This window comes from Mesoplodon densirostris, chromosome 12 (assembly GCF_025265405.1).
Source record: "Mesoplodon densirostris isolate mMesDen1 chromosome 12, mMesDen1 primary haplotype, whole genome shotgun sequence".
Lineage (NCBI taxonomy): Eukaryota > Metazoa > Chordata > Mammalia > Artiodactyla > Ziphiidae > Mesoplodon > Mesoplodon densirostris.
Genome location: NC_082672.1, coordinates 22,470,921 through 22,493,411, shown reverse-complemented (window position 1 = coordinate 22,493,411; position 22,491 = coordinate 22,470,921). Strand labels below are relative to the sequence as shown.

At 39.2% G+C, this 22,491-nt stretch overlaps 1 long non-coding RNA gene across 1 annotated transcript in view; it reads right to left on the bottom strand.

Annotated features, from left to right (window-relative positions):
- The window catches only part of LOC132499751 (uncharacterized), a 127,038-nt gene that overhangs the window by 18,561 nt on the left and 85,986 nt on the right, over positions 1-22,491 (bottom strand). Inside the window, exon 3 of the long non-coding RNA XR_009533937.1 lies at positions 346-458. This is a non-coding gene — a long non-coding RNA (uncharacterized LOC132499751). The remainder of the gene's footprint in view (positions 1-345; positions 459-22,491) is intronic.

Below are 22,491 nucleotides of genomic sequence, written 5' to 3'. Positions count from 1 at the left end.
TACAATTACATGTATCTCACTAAAAGTAAAATTCGATAGTCTCACATTACCTCAAGATTACAACAAGCAAATAATCATTAGAACAGTAAATGAAGGGATCTAGTTTCAAACTGTACATGACAACGTTTTCTAATCTTCCCATTTTTTCTAATCAGGTTAGTTCCGCCGATGTGGTAAAGACTTATCAACATTTTCATTTAGATAGCATCCCAGACATCTTTCACAGGTTTTGAGGTCCTCAAATTATTACTGTCAAAACTTCACATAAAGCTTAATATTTTGCTTGAGAGATCTTTCCAATAATTTTGAAATCAAACCACATAGAAAGTACTTGACTCAACTTACCCAGTGGTTAAATGTTAAAGAACTGGTAAAAGAGTGTTCCAAACAAATCAATTCACTTAATTTTTCAAGTAGATCTGATTACCATCGTCTTTTAAAAAATTCAAAGACTCCACCTAATGAAGAAAGAAAAAAAACACAACAAAGAATTGCATTTAAACCAGAGCAGCATTATAAGATCTATACATTAATAACACAGAAATCAAAGCAAGATTATTATTATTATATCTTCTCCTAAGTTACTGTGCTACTTAAAACTATAAAACAACAAAAGCATCTGGCAACTAGATTAAATTTTCCAGTTTGGAAATAAAAAGAATGTTCAAGCATAGAAAAAGCAATAAAATAACTAAGTGCAAGAGCAGAAGAGTTTATTTTCAGTACTGATTGGCATACGAAAGTGGTGACTACATAATGTCAGTTAGGACATGTAAAATCAGAGATGAGGAAAAGATGCAACTGACTACTTTGGAATTCCATTCATTGGTTCTTATTAATTTATTGATGCAATGAAAATGTGTAGGTTGCAGTTCTTTAAAACTGTTAAGCCCTAGGTACAGGCAATTTCTGTTGAGGCATGTAAACTAATACCCAGACAGATCATTTGGAGAGAATTCACGAGCATAAATTTCCAAATCATTCTTAGAATGTTATACCTTGTCTCCCACAGAAAGTGTTTACTAAAAATCCATAAACAGCTTAATTACAGTTCATAAATAATATCAGTTAATTCTATTCATTTTACCAGTAGATGTACCTTTTATGAAGCTCAAATATTAAATTGCTATCTTAGCTCCAAGAGAAAGTTTTAGAGAAGGAAAGCTATATCTCAACTGATAGAACCTAAGATAAATGGGATTCTGGGAGGCAGAACAGAAGAGTGAGACAGAAAATTGGACAGCTTCCAGCTACTTCTGAATCAGGTCCCCCCCAGGGTAGATTAAGTAATTTTAAAGTCCCTGGACATCAGACACAACTATATTCCAGTGAAAGTTCAAAAACCTATTGCAAGGGCATAAATACATGATTTTTTATTATTTATGCAATTTGGAATTAGCCACATATTGTCACTCCCCTAGTCTCACGACACGTATTAGGAAAATTGACAGTTACTTCAGTTGTAAAAAAAGGAGACTGAAATAGATTTGTTCCCACTATTTGAAGGTAGATGCTCCAACTAAACAAAACAAAACAAATGTTCCTACCAATGGAGAAGACAAATTGCAATAATTATACCAAGTAGAAACCCATGGTAGCCATGGGAAATACGTTTTCACTTCCAAGACAACCAATGTCTAGATTCTAGTCTTGCTGCTATTCAAGAAATAGTTATCTAGGAAACTCATTTGGATATGGTCTCAAATGGCTTCTTCATTAACAATGATAAACAGCCTTAATTATTATTCTAGGGTTCTTGCCATAAATATGACAAGACAAATGTCAAATGGTTTGGTTATTTTAATTACACTGGACCAACAAATATAGCACCTAAACAATGAGACGCAAAATGGTATATAATTTGCACGCTGAGCATCTAGAGCTGTGAAAATATTTTTTGGTATTTTTACAGGCCCTTTATGAAAGTGTTACAAAGGCGCTTTCAAATGATGTTCGGTAACTAACTTCCTATCATCTCTGGATTCTTACATGATGGTTTTGTGCTAGCATACTGTTTAAGTTAGTCACTTTCCAAGAAAAAGCTAGGGCACATCCCATCATGATGCAGAATGACTTGAAGATTCTTAAGAATCCTTTTCTCACTGATTTTTCAATGTATAATATGAAACTGACCTGTATAAGAGTCTAGATCTACAATCCTTCTTTCTGTCATTGTTCATTTTTTTCGTAAAGTACTTTTTTCTTCAATTATGTAGTTTTTGCCTCATGTCTTGCACCATTTCATGGCTAGCCACCAAGCCAATATCTTATTTAGGTTTTTCACCTACAATATAGCAAGTATGCTCTAGTTTCAAATCTAACTATGGTTATCTGAGTGGTCAGTGACTTCAAATTATTTAGGAATTTTTCAGTTGGCATGGGCACTTCCTACCAAGCTTCAAAAGCAATAAGTACAAAATATGTTAGTCACCTGTATGGATGTTATCAGTTAAATGACCACCCTTAACTGATACGGAAGGTACAGATATGTTGCCTGTATAACAAGTGAGCTTCATGTGTACAAACCGTGATACAACATTCCTTAGAAATGTTCATTTCCTTGGAAATAACTAACGCTTGAGAGATGATGGCTGGTTCCCTATAATTCTTATACCATACAGTAGTACCTACCTAAAACAACTTTATAAGCTGATGAAAGCAGTTGCGTCTACTCCTCCTTGCCTTCAACTTGTTTTTGTTGCCTGCCTCACCACGCTAGGAAAAAAGAAAAGCAAGACCAAAAAAAACCACTTCAGTCAGTGGTAGTTTGGCTCCATCAGAAAGTCTAAATACATATGAACTTTGTATTTCAGTCAGGTACATAGTCTAAACAATGGAGTAATTTATCATTAGCTAATATTTGATCATGCTTGTCACCAATTGGTGTGTTTCAGTCATTTTTGTATAATAAGTAGGTGTACCTACAATGCAGGATTAGAGTGACTTTCTCTGGCTGAATGGTTCCTCATGTAGTAGACAGGAACCATGCCCCCTGAGCTGACCAGGCCATTCCCGGGAACACTTTAGCTGTCTGTGCTGTTGCAACAGTGAACACAGTAAATTAGCTCTTTTAGGAGCACGCAAAACTGCCCTTGAAAGGAGTAAATGACACCCTGGAGTAAGCTTGTGAACTGTAATGTCTTTATAGCCCTGGTACTTAAAGCTTAGCAGCTGTGGAGCACCCTCCTTGTATTGAGGATGAGACTGAGGCCCAGAAGGTCACAGTCACTTGCCTCAGGTCACACAGCCGGAAGGCAGGTCTCCTGACTACTCTTCTACCATTTTCCCCTTTACATCACAGAGCTTCTTTGCCTCCCGTAGGCGAAAGTTCAATAACATTGAGCAGGAGTTTACTGAGCACCAACGACATTAAAGATGCTTCTCAGTTTAGGAAGGGAAGAAAGTGGGTGCAAAGTGAGTGAGAACAGACCCACAAACACCACAGGTGCCATACCACCCTCTTCAGCATAGTTACAGTCAACTCACTTCTCTGCAAACTTAGTGAAAAACTGGCCAAGGAGAATAGGAGACTGGGAATACCTTAGACTCTTACACACCCAAAACGTCTGGGCATATTTTAGCAGAGCTCCAAAATAACAGTTAGAAAACAGTGTCCTAACGCTCAGTTAGTACAGCTGCCTTACTTAGTCATAAATACATAACAACATTGAAGACATTTTTAACCAGAGAAACACCCTTAATCCCATGACTCAAACACAATTATTCTCATTAAAAAAATTTCTAATCTAGTATTTATTTGGTCCCCATGTAAGCATATTTTCACACAGATGCTCTCATAACACACATAATTAGGCATTCTACTTTTTTTCATTTAACACTTCATAAACATATACTATATTTCCATGTAATTCACAAAGTTCTCATTTTTACCAGCCATATAACATTCCATAGTTAACATGCTTACTTAGTCATTTCATTAATCATTCCTATATGTGGGAGTATTTCAGATGTTCTCATTTATTTTTAACACTGGAAACACAACTTTCTCCTTAAAATACTAACAGAAATACAATTACTAAATCAAAGGGTATAAATATTTTTATGCACTTCATAAAAAGCCATATTAATGTCAAGAGATTGAAATTACCTATAAAGCCACCGGCAATATGAGCATTCTACTTTCACTAAACTTCCTCACCGTTGTATGTGATTAAATTTGTTTGGTGATTTACTTAATATAAAATGGTATTTTAGGATTGCTTTTTTATTTTAATGGTGATCATAGTCTCCTATTTTAAGATAATTTTATTGTTTCATCTTTAATATAAAATTTTACATTATTCTATTCACATAATTTGACTGTATTTATGTCCTAATTTTCTTATGAATTTAAATGGCCTTTAATATATGTATAAATTAAAATTTCTACAAATTGTTTTTAAGTTTGTTTTTAGATTTTAACCAGTTAATATGTCTGGTGTGTATTTGGATCCTCAGTGTGAGGTATATATTCAAAGATTTTTTGACAAGCCCATTCTCCCACAATGCTGTTTACTAAACTTGCTACATTATATTTTGTGTATATTGTATTATTATGGGTCCATTTCTTGGTTCCTCATTTTGTAATGTTGATCTACATATTTAAAAGGGAATGTTTGTTCAGACCTAATAAATGTTATGTGATGGGCATTGTGCTATATAGTTTTCATGTGCATTATTACATGAACTTGTGTGTGTGTTAGGTGGTTTTAATTACTGTTATTTTTTTATAGTATGTTTGAATCCACAGTAGGTCTTGATTCTACTCCCTAGTCTCTTTTTTTTCAAATATTCCTTGATATTTCCTTGTATGCACAAATATACTTAAGAAATTCTCACCCATTTTCCCAGATTATATTATTTGATTAAGTGTATTTTCTACCCTCCATATTCAGCCATACCCAAACATTTCTCATCAGGAGTTTGAATAGAATTGTGTTGAATCGCATATATAAGCATCTTTGTAATATTCTGTTTTCCCATGTAAAGAAAACTTAGTATATTATCATGCACCTCTACTTCTGTTACATTTTAACTTTTTTATTCAATAAACATTTACATTCTACAAGTCTCCTCCTTCTGTGTCTTTCCTCATTTCCATTTCACTTGCTTGGAAATACCTCATTCTCAAGTTCAGCTACTAAATTGTGTTAGTTCCTCACAAGGTCCCCTGAATAATATCCTGTACATGTAGGTGAACACTGATTAAATGGAAGACAAGTATTTTAAGCCCTATCCTAAATAAAACATCTTAATTGCCTCAACGAAAATGAAATGAAGTTGTCTGGAAAGGACAAAACCACCACAAAATAATAGCCTTGGCAACCACTTTATTTTCTTAGTGTATTTACAAGACAAAGCCCTGAGTTCATTCAAAACAAAGCTGAATGGCTGAGGTTACCTAATACCCTCTTTTCCCTCCATCTTGACCAATATCTCTTATTTCTGCTATCCGCGACATAGGTGTGTATTCACAGAGAGAGAAAAACCAACAGGGAATGTAAATGACTTAAAATTAAATATTTTAAATGTGAATTTGACTGAGATTAGTCTACATAATGTTGTACATCATAATTAAATCCACGTTATCTTCCTTGATTTAATGGACCTAGACAGTCTTTAAAAAAATCTCATATTTTATGAAATCTATGTGGTATATGAAGAATTGTAGACACTACGGTGAAAGGGAAGAGAAGGACAAATAGAAGGAATGGGAGGGGAAAAGCCAGGAATATCTATCTGTGTGAAGGTAGACAAATAAGGACAGGAGTCATTTTCCATCCACACTTAGAAAGTCACACTTTGTGTCAAATTGAGTGAAAGCATGAATGATGTGCTTCTCCACTTCCCTGAAGAAAGAAACACGGAGAAAATGTGGCAAATATTTAATCCGAGCCTTGTTTCCTGAAAGACTGCAAGATGCCCACAAATTTTCTTTCCCAGAGTTCAAAATAGCAAGTTGAGTGGGTGTAAGCACTTCAAGTGCAAAAAAAAGGTAACTAAGAAAAAGGAAATCATATTTTTTGCTCCTCAGTTTGAAATTTTAAAAGAGGCCATTTAAAGGGATTTTAATGATTTGGATCTAGCATTTGTCTTGAATCAGAGCACAAATACGGTCCTGAATAGTTAAACAAGCCCTCTGGCCACTTTTAAATGGTACAGTTTCTATGTAAAGACCACATTTACAAGCTCATTCTTACAGTAAGAGTGCGCAGTTTCCATTCTGTCACAATCGGATACCTAAATACAATGCTGGCAGAAAGTAAAAGTTAGTTGAAGGTTCATGGGATCTCTGCCACGCCCAGGGAGAGGGACCTTCCTCAACAGGGCAATGAAAACTTTACCATGCATATCAGTCACCAGGGGAGCTTGTTAAAATGTAGATTCTGATTCTACAGGTCTGGGTGGGGTCCAGCTTGGAGTTCCCAGGTGATGCTGATGCTCAACTGAGGTCAACACTTTGAGAAGCAAGATTCTAGTCTATAACAATTGTTACTGACTGCCAGGCAATGGAAATAATAATCAACAACTAAGAATGTTTGCAAGGTACCTAACACTAGGCTGCTTGTTAGAGGAGATAATAAAGTACATATGATTAGCCCTGAGCTAACCCATAAAAAATGATTTTTTAAAAAATTAAGTGCTAAATGCTAAAATGTGCGCTAATGATTCTAAGAATAATAGGAATTGAAAACAGGAAGAGTTCAGTCAGGGCTAGAATAGTGGCAAGGGGCTTCAAAGAGCAGGTTGGACTTGGTCAGGCCCCAGGTTGGGGGGATGTGGATAGAGAAACAGCAGGACCAGAAAAGGCAATTCTTGAAGGGAGCTATGTGCCTGGAGTTCCAATAAGAGAAAACTACGTCACCTGCTTTGTGGCTGTAGACATGATCATTAGAAATGTTAACCAGAATTCACTTTTAACCAGGTGAAGGGAACTCCTGACCTTGTTTAAAATGTGTAGGTTTGGGAATTACAATGCTGTTTGAGGACAGTGAAGCAACAGGCAATCTTGCTTTAGTCTTAAATTTTCTTCACTGGCAACATCAAGAGTTATTAATGACATTTGATAGGTTTAAGCCTGGTACCACAAAGTTACCATTTTTGTATATATATTTATGCAGTATATGCCTTTGATTAACTGATGTCTTTAATGATGAATGATTTTAACAGCATTAGGATATAACTTTTCACTACAATAGAATCAATAATTTTCTGTTATTCAGAGTGTTTGAATTCTACTTTTATTATAAAAATAAACACTTTTTTTCTCCAAGAAGATACTTTTGGATGGCACATACCCACACAACACCCCAGCTCCAGCATTATTCTTCCCTTTCCTCCCATGCTGGCTGACAATGGGAAGAAAACACATCCAGAAACAGAATGAAATTATTCATGAATTATATCTTAGGGTTTTGGGTTTTTTTTTTTTAATCTCCTTAGAGGGCTTTTCCCATCAACCCCCAGTATGTCAGCTATATTGTCCAATGGATTCAACTGAAAAGCAACAGAGGATCGCAAGGGTCAATATAAACATGAAAATTCAAACTCCACACTATTTGTACTAAAGAAAATTACAGGGCGATGAGGATACCTATAAGCTGCAGGAGGGAACGGAGCATTTGAAAGAGAAACAGTACGTTTTAGCATTCCCAAGGCAGGTCAACAATCACACCGAGTTCCAGTTCTGTCTTTGGCACTGCCAACCTTATCACCTTATCGTAAACAATAAGAAATGATACGTGAGCTACCTGCAAATATTACACTTCACATGAATGTTAAATGCCATGACTATGGTTTAACCACAACTGCTGTCCCTTCTATGTTTCTGTGCTACAAAACTTCCCTGTGCTTGCTGGAAGATGGAATTTAGGTAATAGATTATGACAAAACTCTGCAAGTTCAAAGTCTTGAAACTTGAACATAAGATCCATTCATCACTACAGCTGTGCTAAATGAGGCCCTGGTATTCAGGATGCACGGCTGGTTACCTACTCCCCCACTACTCTCCCCTACGCCCCACTAATCCACTCAGGCATATCCTCATTAATGACAAGAAAAAAAGATTAATATGAGACTGCTAAATTAACTGTTACCCATGAATGGTTGCAAAATACTAAATAGAAGGCAAACGGGCATGCCCTAATAAGACTGTGAAGTTTATCTTCTACAAATCTCTTCCCCTTTCTATTCTGAACCCTTTCAGGTGTCCTCCCCTGACTAGGTCATGGGATCCTTCAGGCTGCACTCCCCATCTACTGCGAAAAAGAGCTAATAATCTCTTTCATACCTGGCTGCCAAAAATGTAATACACTCTCATTACGAAAAGAATTTACTTTTTGAAAACAAACAAACAAAAAACTTGGAAGATTATAAAACTTAATACAAATGAATAAATAATGGCTGGCAAAGAGGTATATTTGGGGAGTGGGTTTTACTAGAATAGAAGCAAGAAAACCCCCCTCTGTGGGAGATGCTATTACTAATCCTATGAAGATCCAGGGCAAGGTACTGTGCCATCTAAACTACAATGAGATATGGTCTGCTTTCAGTTTTGTAAGGCCATTTCTATTTGAATCGAATTGGCCCTTCTGAAGACAGTTCATCGATGAGAAATATTCTCTCGCTTTCTCTCTCTCTCTCTCTCCCCTCCCCGCTCCCTTTGGCTTGGATCTGGCCTTTTGGTTAGTCATAAGACATAGCCCCATTGTTTCTTCCCTGGTATCTCTCCTTGTAATCCTCTGTGTTTATGCATCCACCTACTTTTAGGATTACCCACAGATATTACCAGAAGTTTTAAGAGTTAAATTTACAATGGCACCGACTTCTAACTGCAAGCCTGGAACCATGGTGGACATAGGTTCAGTTAAGAGAGATTTCCCCGAGCCAGAACTGATGTCCTCACTAACCCGGGCTGCCAGGCCTAGATCAAATGAAGGTCGATTCACTGTCCCCAGAGGAAGCTGTTCAACTCGTCGGGTCGGTTCCCCTGAGCCCTGCCAAGGAGGCCCTTCAGACTGACAGCCAACCTGGCAGAGCTGGTGTCTTCCCCCAGGCAGAAAGGCCCTCCCCCGAGGACGGGCAGCAAAAGCCAACAGAGCGAGCTGAGTGGCTGGGGGCAGCCACTTGTGGTGACACAAAGGCAGCTCTCTCTGCCTCGGGGGTGGGGTGGTTAGAAACCCCTGATGATGACTTGGGCTGTCGAAATGTATACTGCGAGACAGGACATCCCTTCTGGCCTTGTGGGTGAGTGAAGCCCAGGCCAGGGCAGCAACAAAAGCCTGGCCCGAGGACAGCCTGCTCCTCACATCAAAGCCGGAGGCCCTGGGAGGCTGGCGAGCAGCCAAAGACGCAAAGAGCGGCAGGGGAGTGTGTTGCCTTAGGATAATAGCAAACTGGGACAGGGTAGAGTCTGTGAATTCCAAGCACTGGGGAGGTCTGCTCAGAGATTTTACCCTCTCCTGTCAGGGATGTGATTTAATTTCCTTTGAAGAAAAAGAAGAAAAGAAAAGAAAAGAAAGAAAGAAAGAACAGCAAAGAACATACATTCCCAAACCTTCTATCTGCAAAAGCAGACATCACAATGCAACTGAATGCACTCTGGTCCTTTTCAGCTTGCAGCCACTGTCTCAAACAATAGGGCTAAGTGAGACGTGACATTCTCCCGTCCATCTTAATAGGGCATTAAGTCTAAGGGGTAATTAAGATCATTTAAATGCAAACATCACTGTTCCATTGCTAATATCCTCCCAGATATTTCCCATCAATTCTGTTTAATTAGAGAAGCACTGCATGTTAATGATAACCTGACAGTTTTATTTATTTGACAGGACACAGCATAGAGTCCCATTTTGAGTAACAAGAACTTACGGTGAGGCATCAAACTCTGTCACAAAGATGACTCAGCTTTTGGACCTAGAATGTTCTACCTGGAAAAGTTTACCCTACTTGCTCAACAGAAGTGGGAGTTCATTCAGGAATTAATTATCTTCTCTCCTCCCCACTTTATTGTATAGCTTTTTGCATAGAAGCATACAGAAAACAAAGTAAGAAAGAAAAATCTGTAAGAAAGTAAAAGAAAAATTAATCAACCACTCTCCCTTCTGTAATCTTAAAATGTGCTTCCTCAGGACCAGGATAAATGTTGTGAATGAACCAAAGCCCTTTCAAGGAAGCAAGCATCACAGGGAAACATGGCACACGTAGGCCACTGGAGTGACTGGGTGCCATCGTGAGAACCCACACTGCATAAACACTCCTTAGAACAGAAAGGGCCCTGTGAGCTTTCCTTTCCGAGGAAATGAATATGAGTTGAGGTCACTCAGCTCTAATCCACCCAGTATGTCAGGGTTATCCTTCTAGCCGCACATGCTCCATTTAGGCGGCAGGTTGTCATAGCCCAGCTAGTCATCCCTAGTGGCATGCTGGGGGCAGAATAACTTCCAACTCCTTGCTAATCTGGTGTGGGGAAGGCCAAGGTACAGAGTTTTACTTGATTTCATAAAATGTAGAGTTATTTTCAGCTTCTGAATCATCGTTCTGGCTCTTTTACCAGTCCTAAAGCCATAGTGCAACCCTTTAAAAATATCTTTTCTATTCAATTTTAACTTATTTGAACATAAGCAAAGTTAATCCTGTAGAATTTCAAAAAGATGAAACCATGAAATGGAAGGGGAAAAAAAGATCAAAAAGAGTTTTACAAATATTTGCAGTTTAAAATGGTCACCATTGCTCTTCTGTTATCTTCAAACTCAATATAAAAACCCTGGACAATTAATACTTAGCAGGACTTCGTTGCCTGAGGACACAAATCAATTTTGTTTTAGTTACACTTCCAAGACTTTGAAGAGAAACATTAAATAATGGAAATTTCAAAAAACTGCTAACTGATATAGGAAGAACCTTAGCTATTTCTGAAATAATTCCACTGGGATTTGTGCTGGATATTATAAAAACAGGATGTTTTGTTTGTTGTTCCTCATAAAAGACTACCAAGCCAGTATAAGGCTACAAAATACAACAAAAAGACAAATCTATGTGAAGTATTAAAAAAGCCAGATGGAATTTTTATTCATGTATTTAAAATTTTTGCTCAATGTGGAATGACCTCTGGAGACATATTTCTTGTTTTTATGAATGCCAAAAGGGAAATAGTTACATAACATAATTCTGCAGTGGTCCAGTATCACAGTGCAGAGAACTTAATCTTAAATACAGGACAGTCAGAGATGAGTCTTCACTGCTAAGACCTCTTATTTTAAAAATTCACATGGATTAATCCATTAATATTATACTTGTTCCATTTAGTTAGAAGCTGATCCCAACAACATAAAGATTCTGATAACAAACTTTTTTTTTTAATACTCCTTCAATGCAATGTGATGAAGCTACTGGTACCAAAGGATAATATTAGTGGATTTAGAGATGATTTTAAATGGGTGTGACTAGCCCACCCAGCTACACAATTTTATCTGTGTGTATGGGGGCAGGGAGGGAGGATGGAGCAGGGGTTAGCACCCTGTAAATTAAACCGTGATTTTTCACTACTTTCTGCCTAAGTAAACAGAAGCTTATATATCATCCCCGTATCCTGACCCACACAGCCCCATTTGGGAATGAAAAGTAAGTGGAGAGGAAGTGCATCTAGGAAAAAATTGCACCTAAATGTTCTCCCAGCAGATAGCTGAGCTCTGCTCTACGCATCCAGATGCTTTTTGAAATAGCTGGGAAAACCACTCAAAAAACTACACCTGCTACCAGGACTCCATAAACGAGTCTCCATTCAAACCAAGTGCAAGTACCGGGTCGACCATGAGTCTAGGAAGGAAATATAGGCTTCTCTTCCCTTCTGAAGTCCTAGGAGCTACATCTAATCAACAAAGGTTTCGTTTTCTATAAAACTATAAGAAAATACCTTACCACTTACAAACGTTTCTGTCTGGTGAAATAAAAATTTTGTTTCCTATCTCAATATCTATAATTTGCAGTTTCTGTCACCTGTTAACATATTCAGCAATCATTTTCTAAGTATCTATCCCACACCAGGCACTGTGTTGCATCCGAAGGCACACAAATGTGTTTTCTGATCTCAACGAACCTGGCTTGCAGGTAGGATGAAAAGTACTGTAGTACAAGTTACAATAGGGCCCACAGGAGAGTGAGGTGTATGGATCAAGGAAGGGCTGAGAATGGAGACATTTGAAATGGACCTGGAGTAATCAGCAGAAGCTTGTCAGGTAAACAAGGAGAAAACCAAGTTTGAGAGGAAATAGAGTATATTCCGTTTTATAACAAACTAGGTTTGAGGTGCCTTAAGAATATTAGATAGAAATGTCCAAGCAGACAGCGGGACACATAGATATAAAACCCACAAGAATGGGCTTCCCTGGTGGCGCAGTGGTTGAGAGTCCACCTGCCGATGCAGGGGACACGGGCTCGTGCCCCGGTCCGGGAAGATCCCACATGCCGCGGAGCAGCTGGGCCCGTGAGCCATGGCCACTGAGCCTGCGCGTCCGGAGCCTGTGCTCTGCAATGGGAGAGGCCACAACAGTGAGAGGCCCACGTACTGAAAAAAAACAAAAACAAAAACAAAAAAAACCCCACAAGAATATGTAAGCTGAAAACCCAGTTTAGAAGACCACTAGCATCATCGGTATCTAGGGTGATACTTGAAACAATGGGCCTTGTCAACGGTTTGGGAAGCTACAGAGAGAAGAAGCATAAGGGCTGCACTTTGGGGAAAGCCACAAAAACTGAGTAGTGTGGGAAGGGGCTGAGAACAGAGGTGGGTACCAGGTCACAGCATCACAGAGCCAAGTGGAGAAAAAATTGAATGATAAACAGTGTCAAATATAAATCAAAAATCGGTAAAAAAAAAAAAAAAAAAGAAAAAGGCAAAGACCTAAAAGATTTCACTGAATTTCAAAATTAAGAGGTTACTGAGATTCCTTTCTAAAGCAGGTGGCCAAAACCATGATGCAGTTGAGATAGATAACGTATGAACTAGAAAAGCCATTAATATTATTGGTTTCAGTTTGCTTGTTTGTTTACTTCCAAAATGGAAGATATTTGACCATGTTTAATTTTTGAAGTTGGGAGACCTTTTAAAAGCTATAGTCCTGAAAAAAAAAAAAAAGTGTTCTAACAAGATTACATTTTAGACACAGTGGAGAGACATAATTAAAACTTGACCATGTTAAAGTAAAATTTCAAATTCTCAACAATTAACTAACTACTAATACTGATTTATTGATTTGGGGAACCAAAAGGAATCAGCAAGAAATCACACACAACTGGAGAAATCTTAAAAGTAAAACTACTAAAAGGCAAAGCGGTGAACTCTGATCATAGGATTTTCAAGCTGAACACAACTTTACAGATGATCCACTTAAATCCCTTATTTTAAAACAGATTTTAACTCCATGCAATAATAACAACTTCCATCGGGAAATATCAAAACCAAATTTAAACTGTGCAAGATGAAAGAAATTGCTCGTGACAAAGAGGAGGCAATTCCTAAACCTGGCAATCACAAGTTCCCGGTGAGTGTACCAGGAAGATTTCTGAAGAGCCCCCTACAAGGTCCGCTGACATCCCACACTCTTGGTACCTCATGACTAACTCATCCTGCTCAGGCCGGGGGCATGCCCCTCAGTGATCCGCACCCTGAAAGTCACTACATGAAAAAGAAGTCCTAAAAAGAGTAAACAAGAAATTTTACCAAGGTAAACATATTAATGTTCATGTGATGGTTTGTGTTTCATGATTATAAATGGAAACCCAGTTTCATTCATGTGATGAAAAATTCAGGAAAAAAGAGTTTCTCTAGAACTTTGAAAATGATTTATAAAGTCAGTTTCTGGGAAACATAAAACTAATAGAAGCACTTTTGTACTTCTTTTATAAGTTTAATTTATAGGTTTCCAACTCCCTTGGTCTTTATGTTTTAAATAAGAGATGAGAAAGAAAAAAAAAAATCACCCAGAGGAAGCATCTTTATCAGGTCTGAAATAAAAAAGGCCTGGTAATAGGATTCTGGTTCCCAGCCAAGAGTGGGATCCACCTGCCCTCGGTCTGGCAAGATTTAGGGTTGTGATTCTTTCATATGGAGGCCCACACACATAAAACAAGCATTATCTTATCTCTTTATAAGATGTAGCAGATAGTTTTGGCAGCCTTGACTCTGTTTAGACTCTGACTTCCATAAAAAGGAAGCTTAAAAGTTTGGGCTTACTACTGAAAACCTTAAGAAAATGAAAGATCTAGAAATAGTAATGGAGTTTGAAACAATCATCACATAGAATGATATAAACAATCAACATTTACTGAGTCCTTGTGTTCCAGCAATGTACTAAGTGATTTATGTGTATTTTCTCATTAAATCTTTTATGAGGCAGGTACCATTACTACCTTCCTTAGAGAGGACTTAAGGCCCCAAGAGTTTAAGAAACTTGTCCATGGCCTCACAGTAAGTGCTGAAAATGGCTTTTTAATCCAGTGAGTCTGACTCTAAACCAATGCTCTTGAAAAGGTACACATAGTGGCAATATAAAAAGATTCTTGAGTTGAAGAAATCCAAGTACCCTGTAGTTACTTGCACTCAATTTTCAGTTCTACTCATGATTTTGATCTGACAAATGGACCATCAGTGCCAAACCAAAGAAAGTTTAATATACTGAACCATTCCTGATTACTCACTATCTATGTTGGTACTACTGAACCACATGGCAACAGAGTTTTGGGTGGGTCAATCAGGTCTTTATACGACGATGATGGAAGGCTTTCATGCTTAGAATGAAGGTCATTGCTCTAAGTTTGGCAACAAAATCAAAATCTTATACAGCTCAAGAGTATTCTTTTACCCAGATCATTGTCTTAATTTACTCTGGCACTAAAAAGTGTTTATTACTATAAACTAAGACTAAAATTGATAGGTTTAGAGGACTTTATATGCCCATGTTCCACTAGATTAATTTTGGACGGCATGCCATGCTCTCCTCTAGAAAACACAATATTTCTTTGTTCTTAAAAAAAGCCAAAAATTTCCAAAAAGGAAACAAAACTTCACTACATGACATTCTTTTCAATTTTGTTTTAACTTCATTATTGGAAAATTTCTATATTTTATTTTTCTATAAAAAAAGTAGTCTGCTTTTCTTATAAAATGTTCATGATTAATTTTTCCCCTCATTTATTCGATTATTCATTCAACAAAAAATTGTGTACTCCCAAAGCCATGGTTCTTGTCCTCATGGAACTTAGGGGCTAGTGATGGACGGACACTGTAAACAGACTGTTACTGTGTAAATTCCAAACAAAAGGCATGCTGTGTAATCAGAAAGCTATGTAATAGTATTTGAGTAAGGCAACTCTTTTCTAAATGTACACTATTTAAAAGTTGGGGTCTAAGCATCCCTCCTGTCATGATCTGAAGCCTCAAATTTAGAGGTGATTAAAACAGACACATGTCAAATCCACCACAACTATACTTTTTTCAAAACTTCTAGATGTTCCAGGATACCCTGAAAATCTAACTTGAAAATCATCAGTATAGGTGTTTTAGAAACTTCCCCAAAGAAGTCATTGGCTACCATTCTTATATTCTAGTTTGCATAGATTTATCACTCAGTCTAACATTATTAATGTGTGCAACTTGACAAATTTAGAGGGAAAGGGAAAAAAAACCATGGGATTATCAGAATTGGAAGACCCTTTCAAGTCCTGGAGTAGCCTTCTTTTCCATTGGATGTTTCTAGTCTAAAATGAAAAGCATCCCTATCTTTGACAAATTTGATGTAAATGTTTGTGATTTGATGTAGAAACAAAGATAAGGTAATTTTTTGTACTTATCTTTTAATTAATCCAAACTCTCCTTAGTTTAATTGCACACTTGCACAACATATATCTTTCTCTTACTATTTCTAGACCTGCTAAGATTCCAGTTGTTTTCTTATTGATTTCCTTCATTTAGTATCTCAACCCATAGATTAAGGTGTTCTTCTCTTCCTCTTTTGGCAAACTCTGGCAGCCTAAGTTCACTTGGCAGAGATTATACACACAAGCATGTCCAAATGGAATCCAAGGAGATTGCCAGATGCCTATTTTTTCCACATCAGAGAAGCAAACCGTAGTTGGTCCAGCTCGTCTGCCTGCCAAGTCTGGGACTTAGGGTAAGCAGGTTCAGTCCCAATGGAAGGGGGAGATTCTGAGCTGCCTATCTGAGGGTCTCTTTGTGGTTTGGGGGAAGAACTTGCTTGAAACAGGTGCAAGCTGGACTACTACACCTCATCTGCCAGCCTGCCAAAGTGGTTCCCACTTAAAGTAAGTTGTGTTCTAAAAGTTTGCTTTTAAACCTACTATTTGAAATTTGGAATGTGTCCCTCTGGAACCAGTGTCACAAATAGTGGTTGGCATTCCAGGCTAGCCTTCAAAAGTTTATATAACCTGATTGAGAATTAGCCTAAGTCAATGTAATAAGTGGACTCTGGGGCCTACTCACCTTATATGGCATAGCTTCTATTAGAAAAAAAATAGTCACACTGCGGACTGGCGTCCATAGGATACGAAACTCCTCCTCACGGTTCCCTACATGGGCCATAAAAATCTAGGTAAAATTCTAACAAGTAAATAATGAAGTAAGAATACCAAGGCGCTTTCCCCAGGATCAGAGTGATGGGTCAGCGGCATCAGCTGGAAGATCCCAGTGGCTCTAGGCTTTTGCAGAGGCAGCAGTGGTGGACCAGTCCCTGGTGGCAACAGACAGACATGGCAGAAGAGCGGAAGAGAAAGTGAATCGGAAGCTAGGGCAGTCCTGAAAAGGGAGCGTCCTACAGTTGAGGGCGGCGGTAGAGAGGAAGAGAAAGGGAATTCCTGCCACAAGCCAGCAAGGGAAATCCCCGGTTTAGGTTGCTATTCACTGACTAGGAATGTTCATTATTTAGTAATTTAACCCTCCCAATCCTTACTTCTGACTCTGGCTTCTTAGAGTCAAGCTGTATGTTGTTAATGACAACCTGCTTCAGTCTGGTTGATGCGCCATCCTACCAAGATTGACTGTTAGCCTACAGGGGTTCACAACCAGGGTGATTTTGCCCCCCAAGGGACGCAGGGCCACGTCTGGGGTTATCTCTACTTGTTATGACCAGGGAGGATGTGCTATTGTCATCTAGTGGGTAGAAGCCAGGGACGCTGGAAAATATCCTACAATGCACAGAACAGCCCTCTACAACAAAGAATTACCCATCCCCTAATGTTAATGGCACCAAAGTTGAGAAACCCTCTAACCTTTGTGCTGCAGTAACTTTCTGTTACCTGTGGACTGTGCTCCTGATGTGTTTAAGCAAGTGATTATGACACAAATCATTCAGACTGCACTGTGAAGATCATGCTCAACTAAGAGAAATTCTGCAAACAACCAACAGCACTATTCAGCGTTACAAAGAAAGACATTTGTTTTTTCATTGATGTATTTTAAAGCAGGAGAGCCAAACGTCGAGAGGATGGCAGGCAGAAAGGGTGTGGCACGAACTTGGTGTATCACCTGGATCACACGGCAGTTTCCTAGAGCAGCATACTGTGCAAGCTCCTGTGTGAATGTAAACCCTGCCACCAAGGCCACATCCTGTTTCTTAAGCATTTCCATAAACAGTAGCCGTATTCTTCCCCTAGCATCCAATGACAACCTAGGCACGTCAGCTAGTTCCTGAAATGCTCACAGTTCACTAGTAGTAAAGTAACCATCTCCCCCAGGAAAAGCCTTACCATGCTGTCTGTGTGAAAAAGAATGAAAGCAGAGCCACTAATCAGGGCACAAAGAGTTCCACGACCCTGGCAAGGGATGTAACCTCTTTCTGGCCCTCTCTTCAACTAAGAAGAGAAAGAGTTTGACTTAGGCATCTCCAACCTCCCTTTCGAGTCTCACCACCATGATGGTTTTCTTCCCAGATGGTAATGAGAAGCAGGGCTGCTCCAAAGAAAGTAGGTAAAGTCCCTTTGTGAAACCCTCCACAGTGAAGGCTCCACTTGTGGGGTGCCTGGGTCAGGCACCCCAGGCACCCAGTCCACCCAGTCCCCGGAGGAGAAACCTTTTGGCCCCAAGCTTGACACAGCGAGTCTCCGTTTAGCTTCAGGCTATATTAGGAATGATGACAGCAAGACATCAAGGGACAATCTCCATGTGTGCACCTCAGGAAAGGGCTAATCATCACACACTGGCCTCGTCAGCCACAGCCTCCTGCACAAACAGGCATCACCTCCGAGCACCACCTTCGCATTAGGAAGGACAGAAAAAGAGTACAGTGTGTTTTTAACTATGTCTTTGTCGTAACAATTGCCAAGGAAAACAAAATGGGAGGGCAACAACAATAGGAACTTGAGGACCCTTTAGTAGCTAAGAAACACATACTTTACACATCTTAATAACCCTTTGGTAGAAACCCAAATTAGTTCTGGGGAACCGCTCAGCATTGCTGCATGATCTACTGGGATTTTCATTCATTGCTCTACTGAAGGAATGGATATGGTTTCCCCCAGTCTCCCCACTGAGATTTCTACTCTGTGTTTTTTCTGTTCATATGCTTAGTGGGGCTATTTAAAAGTAATAATGTCAATGATAGCCTCAGGCTCTACCAAGTCTGAAAAGTAAAAGATTATATTTCTAGTCCTCAAGATTTAAAAAATCTGAATATGAAAACATATTAAATATACACCATGCTAGAGAAGAAGGGAAAATAATAAAAAGCCATTTTTTCTGCCATTTCAACATTATCACACATTCCCAGGGCTATGTTTTCCCAGCTAAAAACCAGTATTTTAATGTGTTTGAAATAGGATGCATTCTGATAAAACATGTTTGTTTGCTGGGTTCATTTATTGTTTTGTCTTTCTCAGTAAGAGCTGGTACTTTTTTTTTTTTTTTTTTTTTTTATTTGCGGTATGCGGGCCTCTCACTGCTGTGGCCTCTCCCGTTGCGGAGCACAGGCTCTGGATGTGCAGGCTCAGCAGCCATGGCTCATGGGCCCAGCCGCTCCGCAGCACGCGGGATCCTGCCGGACCAGGGCACGAACCCGTGTCCCCTGCATCGGCAGGCGGACTCTCAACCACTGCACCACCAGGGAAGCCCAGAGCTGGTACTTTTTAAAACATCTGTCATCTGCATTTGAGAGTACTTGACAACCATTGTCTCATTACTTTTGGCCACATGCTGGTGAGGGGGAAATGGCAGGTACTCCCATCCCATTTCACTAAGAAGCAGGTTGCAAATAGTTAAAAATAGGGTGACCTTCATGCCCCCAAGTCCACTTACTGCTCCCCAGGCTGCCCCTAGAGAAAGGAGGGAAAAGAATCTCCCTTGAGTCCTGTTACTGCCACCAAGAGACTAAAGTGTCAGTATACAGTACTTCTGTAGTGAAACAAAAAGGCAGATGCAAGGAGTTGACTTCCCTTTCATTGCAAATAACTCTAACACGACCAACATGCTACAAAAATCAATAGCAGTAACGATTGCCCTTTTGGAGCAGACTGGGCAGTCAGCTGGACAGGGGGCATCACTTAGCCCAGGCACACCGCCTGGATCAAGCACTGCAAACAAGTTTCACCAGAGAGAAGCATAATTTACTTATTAAAGAGATAACTGTAAAGTCTGATGCAAACAGACAAGCGTAAATCCTTCAATGCACAGACCAAATGCTTGGCTTGGTGACCATAAAATGCAATAAGCCATCAAATCTAGGTTCTATTACTCAACCCCTTTTCATCCTTAAAAAGATGACATCTCCACATGTCACAAAGAAATGGACTGCAAGGGAGTGCTCTGGTTTAGAGGGGCTCCCCAATAACACTGAACCCACACAGGAAGCTGAGGGGAAACCTCAGTGACTAGTTTGTACTAACCTGGTCTTCCGTATACGAATAAGTGCAGATAAAGGGAACTGCTCTTTTTCAATTTGGTTCTAAAGCATTTTACCTTATTCAAAAGAACACAGAACTAATCAATAATTGCCCACACAATCCCTTCTCTAATCATTTTTCCTATTTCACAAATGCAGCAGTAAGGGGGCATTTGTGAGATTCTGAGAGCAAGAGACAACATCTCTATGACTTCAACAATTTTACTTTTTAAATCATATTTAATTGCCACCAACCAGCAAATATAAGCAAAAAATAAAGAGGTCTAAAACTCTGTTAGAAAGTAGAGCTTGAGTTAATGAGCAAATTAGAAAAAATATTATGTCACTTGCCTTCAAATGTTGTCTGGCAACTTTAAAAAAAATCCAAATTCAAACTGTCCATCTACAATAAGCTATTGTATGGTTCACAGGTCTGGGTCATTCACAACTCCTGGAAATAGCTGCCTGGTGGTCAAACGCTCTTATTTTCTGTGTTTTCACGGGCTTTCAGGACTTGTGCAAATTGTTTTCCAAGCACCATCCGGCCATAATAACCAGGTTACTACTGATAATTATGCTTGCCTCTCTATAGGTTTGTCAGCTGAAGAAATCCACAGACAGCTGTCATAATGACAGTAGAAATCTACTTCTGGCACAGCTGCACTGACCACAATGCATTAGAAAAACAACCCTCTCTGCAATAACCAGTTCTGGGCACTGCTGGTTAAAAAAGACTAGTTTCCTGTTTTTCTCAAAAACTTCAGAGTGTGGGTATTGCTATTTTTTACCCCACCCACACCTTTTCTCTTTAATTGTTGAAGATTCCGTACTGTAAACACCTAATCATGGCATTTTTTTTTTTTATATTATAGCTCCAGGTTTAATTTTAGGTCAGATTCATCCTTTCCAAGCCAGGGCCTTCCCTGTGCCAAGACCCAAGGGTGGGAGGAGAGCTGAGGCATAGGGTCAGGATGTAGGGAGGAAGGGGGGGCACCCTTCTGGAAAGGGGATCTCAGCCTGGGCTTGGGCAACACTCCAACTCCACGGCCGTGCCCAGGACCAGGAGCCGGCCAATGGCACCTCCAGGTTGGCCGAAGCCTAGGTATGGAGCCTGGTGGCCCACACATGGCATAAAGCATCAAATGCCCTGCCTGATACATTATCCCATTTATAATAAGCTATCCCTCTTCCTCACTTTAAAATGTTCATTCCTTTCTTTCAAGGGGACACGTAAGTATATGTATGCAGCCCACACTATTACGAGGGCAGCTGTTCCTTCTGCCGGAATGGTCAGGTCCCTGCTCCAATGTCATCTGCCCCCACTCCTTTTCCTCTCCCTACCTAAAGCACACACACACACACACACACACACACACACACACACACACACACACAAAGCATATGTGCTAGGAAGGTTGATATATATCTGTCCCCCACACTAGGATAGAAACTTCTCAAGAGAGGCAGTATTGTTTCGTTTACTCCCTGTAGCCTGGACACCTTAAACAGTGCCTAGAAAACAGCAAGTGATTGATTAATATCAGAATGAATGCCTCTTTCCCTCCACTGTTATTCACAACCTCCCCCCTTCTGTGCCGGCCTCTGTGGAAACCCTCACCTACTGCACTGAGTTCGTTAACATCTGCCTTTCTTCTAAACCCAGAGCTTCTGGAGGTGGAAACTCTGTGAGCACCTAGCACATACCAGGTGCTCAAAACAACATCTGCTGAGTGTTGTTAAATGAATCACTTGTGATCACCTACTTTGGGGCCAGGGACCATGTAGACACTGTAGAAATATAAAAAGGAGTAAAACACAGATTTCTGCCTGTATTTTTTTCTTTTACTGATACCGTAACTTTGGGTCACTACTAGAGAAGTCTGCGGCATTTTCTCAGCCAGCAACATCCTCTCAGAGGCAAAGCAATAAGACTTAATCCACATAAACTTGTCCAAATAAAGACCAGAGAAAGAATTTTTTTAAAGGAAGTTGAAAATAAAATATTTATTGCTGTCCCGCTAGGCAAGAAGTTGAGGTAATATCCTTTGAAAGTCACTGAAAGGGAAGGATTCTAACCAAAATCAAAATCTTCATTTGGGTTACACTTCACAACAGGGAAAGTGTAAACATTTCCCCCCTTCCTACAAGTTCTCCTTTTAAAAGGCAGAAATTCAGCAAAGAAAATAGAGATCCTCTCAGACCTGAACTGTAAAATGGATAAGAAAAACTCTGAGTCACAATTATGCTTAAATGTACATGTGTTGCCTTCGAATGATTCCCACTAATATTAAGAAGAACAGGAGGATAAAAACTTAAATGAGCTCCTAATGTGAGAGAAATAAACTTAAACTCATAGTACTCATCATCTGTTTCAAGATTTTTTTAAATTACTTATACGTTCACTCCTATTATAAAGTTCCACAAGCTATCTGTTACTGTCACTACTGGCCCTGGTAGAAGGCCTTATTCCTAACAAATTTTGCAACTTGTCTGAGTAATAAATAGACTTCTTAAAATGAGGTAAATCCTCTTTAATTTCTAGGTGCTTCATTAAACTATGGAAAAAATAAAAGAGAACGAGAAGTTAAAATTCAACCATCATTTC